General features: G+C 42.4%; 1 pseudogene; it reads right to left on the bottom strand.

Annotated features, from left to right (window-relative positions):
- LOC134343747 (uncharacterized protein K02A2.6-like) overlaps window positions 1-10,230 on the bottom strand; it is a 62,830-nt pseudogene extending 52,600 nt beyond the window's left edge.
- Between the last annotated feature and the right edge of the window lie 1,004 nt (window positions 10,231-11,234).

Raw genomic sequence — 11,234 nt, forward strand, 5'->3', positions numbered from 1 at the left:
TTTCATCCAAGTGTTCCTCTTGATAATGGCATCTATTTCAAATGTGCAAGTTCAAAATGCTATACTACTTCTCATCATGTGGCAGTGACTGAACTTTTGTGAGGATTTTGCTGTTGGGTGTAAGAAGGTCAGTCATAGATTCAGCCTGCCTCCTGGTGCCGAGCTATTAAAAGTTTCTTCCACCTCCACCAAAACAATGCATGATGTTCCCCTCCATTTTCTGTCTCACCTTCTGTCAGTTCATTGATAATGGCTGCTGGCAAATATCGCAATGCATTTCAGCAACATTATCCACACCTCATCCAGCCCTTTTCCTTCAGGTGAACCCCATATCAGCATAGACACTCATCTGCAACTTTGGGCAAAAATTGTGAACCTTGGTTTAAAGACACTCATGACAGTAACAGACAAAGTAGAGACTTGCTCATACAAATGTTGGAGTAACTCAGAAGCTCAGGGAGGATCAATGGAGGGAAAAGAACAGTCGATGTTTCAGGTCAAAACCCTTCATCAGGACATCCTAAGGACCAAGGCTGTGTCTTCAAAGGTAGACAAACCCTCATGGAGATTTAGTAATAGGTAGTTCCAATGTAGGTAACCAGATGTTCCTGCAGCTCTGCGAACTATACTGAAAACTGAAATGGACTACATGTTTAAAGGGATAATAAATATTATTTTGCATCAATCAACTCAAATGTTAAGGGGATTTATACTATTAATTTTTTATTGATTTGTGAAAGTCTCATACTTATTTTAAATAAAATCTAGTGCAGAATTCAGCAGCTTATTATAAGAGGTAACAGAGCAGAAAATCTGTATGGATTTAATCTTTCAAAGATAAATAAATATTTGTTTCTTATTTATGGTAAACCAAGACACATTCATTTAAATTTCATGAACATGTCCGGCTTTCCCCTAAAGGCAGTAGTAGATAATACTGACGTAAATTGAGTAGATTGCTTGAGAAATGATTTTAACATTTAAAGGCTTCAGAAATGTTTTGTAGGCGAAAAATTTATTAGATTTACAGAAGTGTATAAAGATCTATTCTAAATGTTATTAATCTTCCCTTATATATTTTTGGATGCATTCCCATATGTCAAAATAATGCACAATTTAAGTCGCATTTGAAATACAGAGCTCGGAACAAGATAAACTTGCAAACTCTGAATGCCACTGGGGAAGAAGCATATCGCTCCTTTGGAAGAACACATCTCACAGGCTATGTGCTATAACAGGAAAGTAAATGAAAATATGTGCTGGAGGGAGAAATTTGTCACGTGAAGCAAGTTATGATAATTAAATTTAGAGCACAAGTTGGTCTTGAGCAGTTTGTTGTAACTTTTGTTTGTAAATTTTGTGTTTAGCAGGGTGCAAGGGGTTAGTGTACATGTATGTTTCTCTTCTCAGTTGAAGTTACCATGGACATGCACCATTGTTTTTATATGTGAGCATGGTGAAGAACTCTTGAATTTATAAAATCAACTGTGTAGGGTGACAATTTCAAGCATTGTCAGTACTAAAACATAACTTGAATAGCCATTATCTGAATTTCAAAGATGGTCTTTATAAGTGTGATATGTTTAACTCCCTATGGCATCTCTAATTGAGGCCAGATATCTGATTTTCTAATATTGACAAATTAGGTATGGCTTTGGCTGTAAACCAGATAGACTTCCTGATGTTTCAATTGCACAACAATGTTTTGAGAGAATTTTTAAGAGTTTGTGCAATAGGTATAGGGTCAAGGAAATCAAATATACACAATCAGACAACATACATCAAAGTTGCTGGTGAACGCAGCAGGCCAAGCAGCATCTATAGGAAGAGGCACAGTCGACGTTTCAGGCCGAGACCCTTCGTCAGGACATAATCAGAAACTAGATGTGCCACAAACACCGTGTTCCTATTGTTAACTTCCAAGCCCAAAACCATGTGAGAAAAAAAAACAAAATATATTATTTTTGTACTACAAAATAAAATACCTAATTTTGGGAAAAGCTCAAAAAAAGGGAAATCTGGATAACCAAAAGCCTATTGTCTATTCCTGATAAGTAAATAAAAATTGTAGAATTAACTGTTATGATCAAAGTTGAGAAGCTATGTGAAATAGCACTTGGTGGTGGCCAGTAGCTTCTGGTTGGGCAGTTCTACATCCATTTCAGGAAATGACTTCATAAATACATATTCAAAGCCTTTTGCAGAAAAGTCTGATAAATCTCCAGTCAGATATTTTGCTACTGCCACAGCACTGAAACAACCCTAATCAAATTCATAAATGGTCGTCTCCATTACTATGTTGCTTTATCATCTCTCATGTTAATTGGCCTCTGTGCAGCCTTGGACAAGCAATCATGGAATCTTAGTACAGAAGATCATTTGATTCCAGTGCTGGAATTTTGAAACTGCTGTTTAATTATTATTGATTCTTTTTCCAACAACCTTTTAGTTTCTTTTGGTTATCAATCTTTCTGTCACTGGTCAAAAAAAAATCTTCTGCAACATGGTCTTAACCAGATGCTCACTTTTCAGTTTTGTAGGGAGAGAACTAAATATTAGCCAGGACAGTACGCCGGCTCCCTAATGCATTGTCATAATGTATGTCCACCTGAGGTCTGGAGCAGAAGAGTGCATCTCAGAATGTGTTCAAGCAGACCTGCTGGACTTTAAGTGGAAGATCTGCTCCAATATGGCATTTTGACAGACCAGCTGATCAAAGAGCAAGTTCAAGTTTTAACAAATACCTTTGGGGACCAGTAAGCTGTATACAAGTTTTATGTTTTATGTGGGAAGGAAAGATTTAGGACTTGGTAGCTGAGGAGAGTGCCACTAGTGAAAATATTCAACAAATTGATTATAGATTACCGAAGTCGAACCTATCCAATCATGGTCAGACCACCTGCTTGCTTTTCAGTAGATATTGACCTGACAGTTGTCAAGAGTGTCCCCTTGTTCTCTTCCTAGTCCTCAGCTGCAATCTACCTCACAGGTACCACACAAAGAAATCAGATTATACTGGATATATGCAAAGACTACAGCATTTCAACCTCTCATCAGCATCTCTTGAGCCCTGCTCCTATCGCCAATTCTATCCCCCTTCCCAGCACTATCTCAAGCTTAGTACTATTGTTTCTATGCATCCAGCTCTAGCCCTAACACAGTGCATCTGCTGCTGAAATTCAGTTCAAAGTCAGTTAGTCCAACATCTTCCTTGCTGGGCAGCTACACTCCACGCTTAGACACTAACTTAGCTGCCATGACATCTGAATATGGGCAGTCCATTGCTCACAGACCCCCATACCTCAATTGTCACCAATTTAATTTTTCAGCTTTATTTTCAAGTCCTTCCAAAGATGCTGGAGCCTTTCTACTACTATAATCTCAACTAGAAATAGACTGCTATACATCCATCATGTCCTTTGCTCCATCCCTTCAGCTACCTAAGTGCAATGGATTGGCATTCAGTGGCTCAGGATGCAGGCAACTGAAGGAGCTACTGCTAAATGTGGAATACTGAAGACCAAGTGGATGAGGATTTTAATATGAAGACAAAACTGAGCTACAGGAATAAAAGTAAGTGAACATAGTGTGGTGGGTGAATCAGTTTATCAGGTTGGTGTGAATTAAAGACCAGTTAGCAGAGCACTGTTGGAGATAAGATAACTAAGGGCTCCAGCAATAGCTAAAAAGAAAATAAAGATAGGTTTATCACAGTGGTGGAGGTTGGTGACCCTGGTGATGGAGAGGATAAAGGATAGGAAATACTGCTCAGGATCAAATAGAATAGCAAGGTTGTAAGGTTTTATTTCAGTCACAGACAATAGCTCTGGAGAATTACAATCTACGTGTATATAAATCTGTAACATTTGAACTAATGATAGTCAATCTACCAAAATCCAGGAGAAATTCTTTCCCTTTCTACTTCTGTTCCTTAAAGCTACATTAAAATACAACATTAATAAGGCATCTACCAAAAATCCCCTCCTCCTTCAGATAATCCTGAATCTTGTTAATATCTGTCAGAGGATAAACAGCCTTTAGATTTTCAATGTGATGCCTTGAATATAGTGAAAAGCAAAGCTTGTTTTACTTGTGAGAAGTATTTTCAAAGAAATTTCTTTCATCCACTTGAAACTGCAACTTTGAAATTATTTGTATTTTTGCATAAGCTCTGGCAAGAGGTTAAAAAAAATAGATGATTTTGGTCACACACATTGCGCACGCAGTCATCAGAAAAGAAGCATCTATTTTCAATGAGTTCCAGTAAAGGATTTTACCATTTTAGCATTTGTAGATACTGTATTGATATGAGTATGTGACAGCTTGATTTATCATTTCAATGAACCAATTTTGCTGATCTGACAACTATTAATAAAGAAAATGAGAAAACAGATGAGTGTCAATTGTTACACAGAAGTTGATTAATTTACCTACATGCAAGAGGCAAAGTGAAAGGATGAAATCAGAAGCAGAACAATTAGAAAGAAATGGTGTATTATTTTATCCTCTTTTTGAAATCAGAAAGTATTATATTATGCAGGCAATTAATTAATTTAATCAGTTGCATGCCTGTATTTCCAAACTGAGTATTCCATTTCTGCTCGAGGACTTCTGAAAGGGTAAGATGAGGGAACACACAGCAGTCCTCACAAAGGGATCAAAAGTGGAAAGACTGATCAAAAGTCCTGGGTGTCAATATCTCTATGTGGTTCTAGCTTGGACCCAACATATTGATGCAGTTACAAAGACAAGATAGTGGCTATATTTCATTTGGAGTCTGGGGAGACTTGATATGACACCAAAAACACTCGCAAATTTCTACTGATATACCAGGGAGAGCATTCCAGCTGGTTGCATCACACCCTCAAGGCTCGATGCCTCAAAAGCTGACATCCGTGAGTATGGATCCTCATAACCCAGGCCATGTCCTGTTCTCATTACTACCATCAGGAAGATTCAGGAACAGCTTCTTCCCCTCTGCCATCTGATTTCTGAATGGACATTGAACCCATGACCACTACTTCACAACTTTATATATTATATATATATATACACACTTACTGGAATTCATGGCTTTTTAAACTATTATTATGTATTTCATTGTACTGCTGCCATAAAGACAATAAATTCCATGGCATACGCCGGTGGTATTAAACCTGATTCTGATTTCAAAGATAAGCTAAAATGGGGTGAAGGTGAAAGAAATGTGAATGTCAAGTTTAATTTATTTTAGTGAGACATATAAATATAAATAAATAGTAGCTGGGTAAGAACAAAGCAACATTATTATAATTTATGAAAGTTACATGTTTATTATCACCAAACAACCACATCCCTCCCTCTACGCTACAGACCTACATGAAGTCTCTCATCAAAGCACCTTTCCAATGTTTCTTCAACAGAACTGACAAAACTGGTGATTTCCACAATATAAAAAGTGAAAGGTCGAATCCACAAAAAGGAATAGAACAATGTCAGATCCAATGTGCTTTCCCAGTCATGGCAGCCTTGGTGCAGAAATTCATCCTCAGTTGTATGGCTGAAACTTTGGGGAAACGTTGCATCATGTTCCATTTCCAAATAATGATTCCATTGAATTTTTAAGAGCTCAGCATGCTCTTTGCCCCCCAAAAGCCATTTTACATTCAATTTCCCTACCGTCACAAGTCAACAGCAGATACCATTTCACTGGCTGTTCACTCCACCCTGGAAAATCTGGAGAGTAAAGATATATACACCAGGATGCTCTTCATTGACTACAACCTAACATTCAACACTATCATCTCCTTGAAACTAATCACTTCACTAATGTGTAAGTCCTGGGCCTCAATATCTCCTTGTGCATCTAGATCCTGGATTTTCTCACTTACCCAGTCAGTTTGGATTGGCAGCGACATCTCCTCCATAATCAACATCAGCAAAGGAGCAACACAAGCTGTGTGCTTATATCCCTCCTCTATTCTCGTTACACTTATGACTATGTGGCCAAGCACATCTCCAGTGCCATTTTCAAGTTTCCTGATGACACCACCTGAGGTTGTAGGCCGAGCCAAAGGTGCTGGTGAATCGGCATGTAGGAGGGAGACTGGATATCTGGCTGTCCGAAAAGCTACAGAAGCTAGGCCTCTGTACCTCCCTCTGCAATTCCTGTGGTAACTCCGACCTTGAAAAAGGCACACTCGACAACTTCATCTCGAACTTCAAAACCGTTATGTAAATACAGAGGCTTTTCACAACCCGTACGGCACGGCAGGGACACTATATACAAAGCACACTGGAAGTAAAACCCTTGCATTATCCTAATTAGTATTAACTTACTTTTAATAATGCTCACATTACAACCCTTCTCCCCCTTTAAAATCTGACATCCCCAAATGTAAACAACTAGGAAACAAAAACAGTGGTGTTATTTACTTGCGTACTCCTGAAAACTTATACTAGTATCTCAGCAACAGTTTATCAATACAAAACATCTGGAAAATGTGACAGATTCAACATTCAATCTAACAACAACAAAAAAAGAACTGTCCTGTCAAAGATTCAGTCTGTCAGGAGGTTTATGAGTGATCTGTGTTCTGTGCACTACCCCCAGTGACACAGCAGGCACCGCTGGTGATGGTGTTTTGGGTAGATCTGGTGTTGGGGGCATGAGAGGGTTCTGTGTGTCTGCATGAGAATGTCCATCCTCCTCAGGGGACCCCAACCCCTCTGCCAGCATCTCGCCCTCTGGCAAAGTCACTGGTGGACATACTTCCACCGTAGTCTGTCTCACTCTTGCCTTCGTGTCCGGGTGCAGCAGGTCCAATCTTGACTTGGGCCTACGCCCCATCAGCATCTCTGCCGGAGTGCGGACAGTCGTAATCTGTGGCGTGAGGCGGTATTTAAACAAGAAGCGTGAAAGCCGAGTGCTAAGAGAGTCCCCTGTCTTCTGCTTCAGGCCTTCCTTCACTGTCTGAACAGCCCGCTAAGCCAAACCATTTGAGGCTGGGTGGAAAGGGGCCGTCCGAATGTGACGAATGCCATTCTGCTGCATGAACTCACTGAACAGCTCACTGGTGAACGTTGGGCTATTATCAGTGACCAGAGTGTCAGGCAACCTGTGGACTGCAAACACTTGCCTGAGTTTGTCTATGGTTGAGGGGGCTGTGATGTTGCTCATGATGTGAGCTTCGATCCATTTAGAATGCACATCTACCATGATAAGAAACATCTGCCCCATAAAAAGGCCAGCAAAGTCCAAATGCAGCCTAGACCAGGGGTGGTCTGGCCACTCCCATGGGTGCAAAGGAGCTGGTGGTGGCATATTCTGATTAGTCTGACATTTTGTGCATGATTTTACCTTGTTCTCCAGACCCTGATCCATTCCTGGCCACCAAACGTAGGATCTTGAAAGGCTTTTCATTCGAGACACTCCTGGGTGAGTCTCATGAATTTCTTCTATAATCTGTGAATGGCCAGGGGGAGGCACGATGACCCTTGCCCCCCAGAAAATGCAGCCAGCCTGCAGACTGAGTTCTGCATAATGCCTCAGTTCCTCTCCTTCCACAACTCCGGGCCAAACTTGTAAAAGAAAAATCTTGACTTCGGACAGGACTGGGTCCCTCTCTGTCCACTGCCTGATCTGGGTCGCCTTTACAGGTGTCTCTGACAGCCTCTCCAATGAAAACACAGTCTATGGAGGCACTATGTAGCAACAGGTGTCTTAGGTAAAGGTAGTCGACTCAGTGCATTGCATTTGCATTATCCTCACCCGCTCTGTACACTATAGTGTACCGGTAGGTTGACAATGTAAGAGCCCAACGCTGTATCCTGGCTGAGGCTAGCGGTGGGCTGCATCTAGTCTCACTGAACAGGCTCATCAGTGGTTCATGGTCCATATAAATTGTAAAAATGTGTACATAAAGGTACTGCTGAAAGCGTTTGACTGCAAAAACAATGGCCAGACCTTCTTTGTCTAGCTGTGAATATCCCTTCTCAGCAGCTGTCAGGGTACGTGAAGCAAAACCAAGAGGCTTCTCTGAACGGTCCTCCATTACATGTAAGAGAACTGCCCGACTCCATAGGGCGAGGCATCGCATGCAAGGGTGATCTCCTTATCTGCGTCATAGTGAACAGACACTTCGCTGAGTGGAGGAGTTCCTTCACTTCCTTGAAAGCTTTCTCCTGCTCTTCACCCCATTGCCACTTAGTGTCATTGTGAAGCAGCTTATACAGTGGGGTCAAAACCCTTGAGAGGTCAGGAAGAAACCTGCCATAATAATTCACCATGCCCAAAAATGATTTGAGTTCCGTGATGGTCTTTGGGCTTGGGGCCTCCTTAATAGCTCTCACTTTGTCCTCCACAGGGCAAAGCCTCTCAACTGTGATCTTGTGTCCCAGGTAGGTCACACTTGATGCCAGGAACACATATTTTCCACGTTTCAACCGCAGCCCTGCATCTGAGAGCCTCTTCAGTACCCATTCTAAGTTAGCCAGATGCTCCACCTCCGTAACCCCTGTGATCAAAATATCGTCAAGGTACACTGCTACGTGCGGAATCTCCTGCAGCAAAGTGTCCATTGTCCTTTGGAAAATGGCAGGGCTGGACGCCACTCCAAACACCAGGCGATTGTACTTGAATAATCCCTTCTGCGTATTAATAGTGACGTACTCCTTTGAATCCTCATCGAGCAGCAGCTGTTGGTAGGCATGGCTCATGTCCAGCTTTGTGAACAGCTTACCCCCTGACAGGGTCGCAAACAGGTCATCCACCCATGGCAATGGGTACTCCTCCAGCCTAGAGCCCTGATTCACCGTAAGCTTATAATCCCCACATATCCTCACCATTTTGTCTGCCTTCAAAACTGGAACAATAGGAGCCGCCCACCTTGAAAACTGGATGGCTCGATAATGCCCAGCCTCTGTAGATGTTCCAGCTCCTCCTTGACTTTGCCTTTCATGGCATAGGGCATCGACCTGGGCTTAAAAAAACGTGGTGTAGCCTCAGGGTCGACATGGAGTTTCATTGTCACGCCCTTTAGTGTTCCCAGCTCGTCCCTGAAAAAGTCACTGTACCGCTGCAGAATGTCCTCCGTCGTGTGTACATACTTAATTTCATGCCAGTTTAGCCGGATTCTGCGAAGCCAATCGCGACCCAAAAGACTCGGCCCCCTGCCCTTAGCTATCACTAGCCTGGCTTCAGCCTTCTGACCCCCGGCTGAGATGTCCACATATGACACCCCTAAATGAGGTATGGGCTGCCCCGTATAGATCCTAAGTTTGAGCTTTGACGGTCTGATGGGAGACAGGTTGGACCCCCATATCCTCCTGTAGGTCTCCTCACTAATGACCGATGCAGTAGCCCCTGAATCAATTTCAAACTTAATGTCTTTTCTCCTGACAGTGACTGTGGCATAATGTGGTTCAGGTGGTTCCTCATCTGTTTCCACTGCAAACATGTTGTAGGCACACGCTGCCTCTTCATCTGCTTCTTCTAGATGGTGTGTGGCTGCCTGAGCCTGTTGAGCATTCCCCTGCCCAGGCTTAATCTTACCCTTTGAACTTCTGCACTTTTTAGCTAAATGTCCCTTTTTGCTACAAGCATGGCAGACAGTGTCTTTGAATTTGCAATCATTTGCATAGTTGGTCCCTCCACATCAGAAACATTCCACCCGCTTTCCCTGTTCACCAGTCTTGGGGCACTGCCACCGACTGCGACCACCCATGTCCTTTCTGGATATCCTTGGCATTATTAGCAGCCATCTCCATGCCTTGGGCAATCTCTAAGGCTTTCTTAAAAGTCAACAGTGGGGTTTCCCCTAACAGGCAGTGTTGTATGTCGTCATTATTAATGCTGGCTACCAATCGATCACGGAGCATGTCTTCCAACACCGCTCCGAAATCACAATGCTCCGACAGCTGCCGAAGCTCGGCCACGAAATTAGCCACAGACTGACCTGGCTTCCTCAAGCGGCTGTGAAACTTACACCATTGGACCATCACAGAAGGTTTCGGATTGTAGTGGTTTCCCACGAGCTTGACCAGTTTGTCATATGAAATGTCCCCCGGTTTCCGCGGTGCGGCTAAATCCCTTATTAGCTTGTGAGCCCCACACACACACAGGAGAATAGAGTGCTTCTTAGCCCCCTCAGTAATTTCATTAGCACAGAAAAAATGTTCCAACCTTTCCTCATGCTCCGGCCAGTCCTCATTTCCTTCCAGAAGTTCACCGATAGTTCCAAACGTCGCCATCTGAAACACGAAGCTCTTGTTCAAAAAACGTGCCGATATGTTCACAAAACCAGTTCACCTCATCGCCAAAAATATGTGGTAACTTCTACCTTGAAAAAGGCACACTCGACAACTTCATGCCCAAGAAACAACTTCATCTCGAACTTCAAAACCGTTACGTATATACAGAGTCTTTCACAACCCGTACGGCATGGCAGGGGCACTATATACTAAGCACACTGGAAGTAAAAGAACGGAAGTAAACCCCCCTCCATTATCATTATTAGTATTAACTTACTTTTAATAATGCTGACATTACAATATTTCCTAACTAGTAGACCACAATACTTGCGGATTGGAAATAACATCTCTACCTCGCTGACAATTAACAAACAAGAGAAAATCTGCAGGTGCTGGAAATCCAAGCAACACACTCACAAAATGCTGGAGGAACTCAGCAGACCAGATTCCATCTAGGAAAAGAGTACAGTTGACATTTTGGGCTGAAACCCTTTGACAGTCATTGACAATCAATAATGACACTCCACAGGGATGTGTGCTTAGCCCACCGCTCTACTCTCACTACATCATGACTGTGGCTAGCACAGCTAAAATGCTATCTATAATTTGCTGGCAGAATTTCAGATGGTGACGAAAGGCCATACAACAGCGAGATATACCAGTTGTGGGGTCGCAGCAACAACCTTACACTCACATCAGTAAGACCAAAGAGCTGATTGTGGACTTCAGAAAGGGTAAGACAAGGGTACACAAACTAGTCTGCTGAGAGTGATCAGAAGTGGAGGGAGTGAGCGGTTTCAAATTCCTGGGTGTCAATATCTCTGAGGAACAAACCTGGTCACAACATATTGATGCATCTACAAAGAAGGCAAGGCAGCAGCTATATTTTATTAGAAGTTTGAGGAGTTTGTCAACACTCAAAAACCTCTACAAATATACCATGGAGAACGTTCTGACTGGCTGCATCACTGTCTGGTTTGGGGGAGCTTCTGCCCAAGATCGAA

The sequence above is a fragment of the Mobula hypostoma genome, chromosome 3, assembly GCF_963921235.1.
Source record: "Mobula hypostoma chromosome 3, sMobHyp1.1, whole genome shotgun sequence".
NCBI classification, from domain to species: Eukaryota; Metazoa; Chordata; class Chondrichthyes; order Myliobatiformes; family Myliobatidae; genus Mobula; species Mobula hypostoma.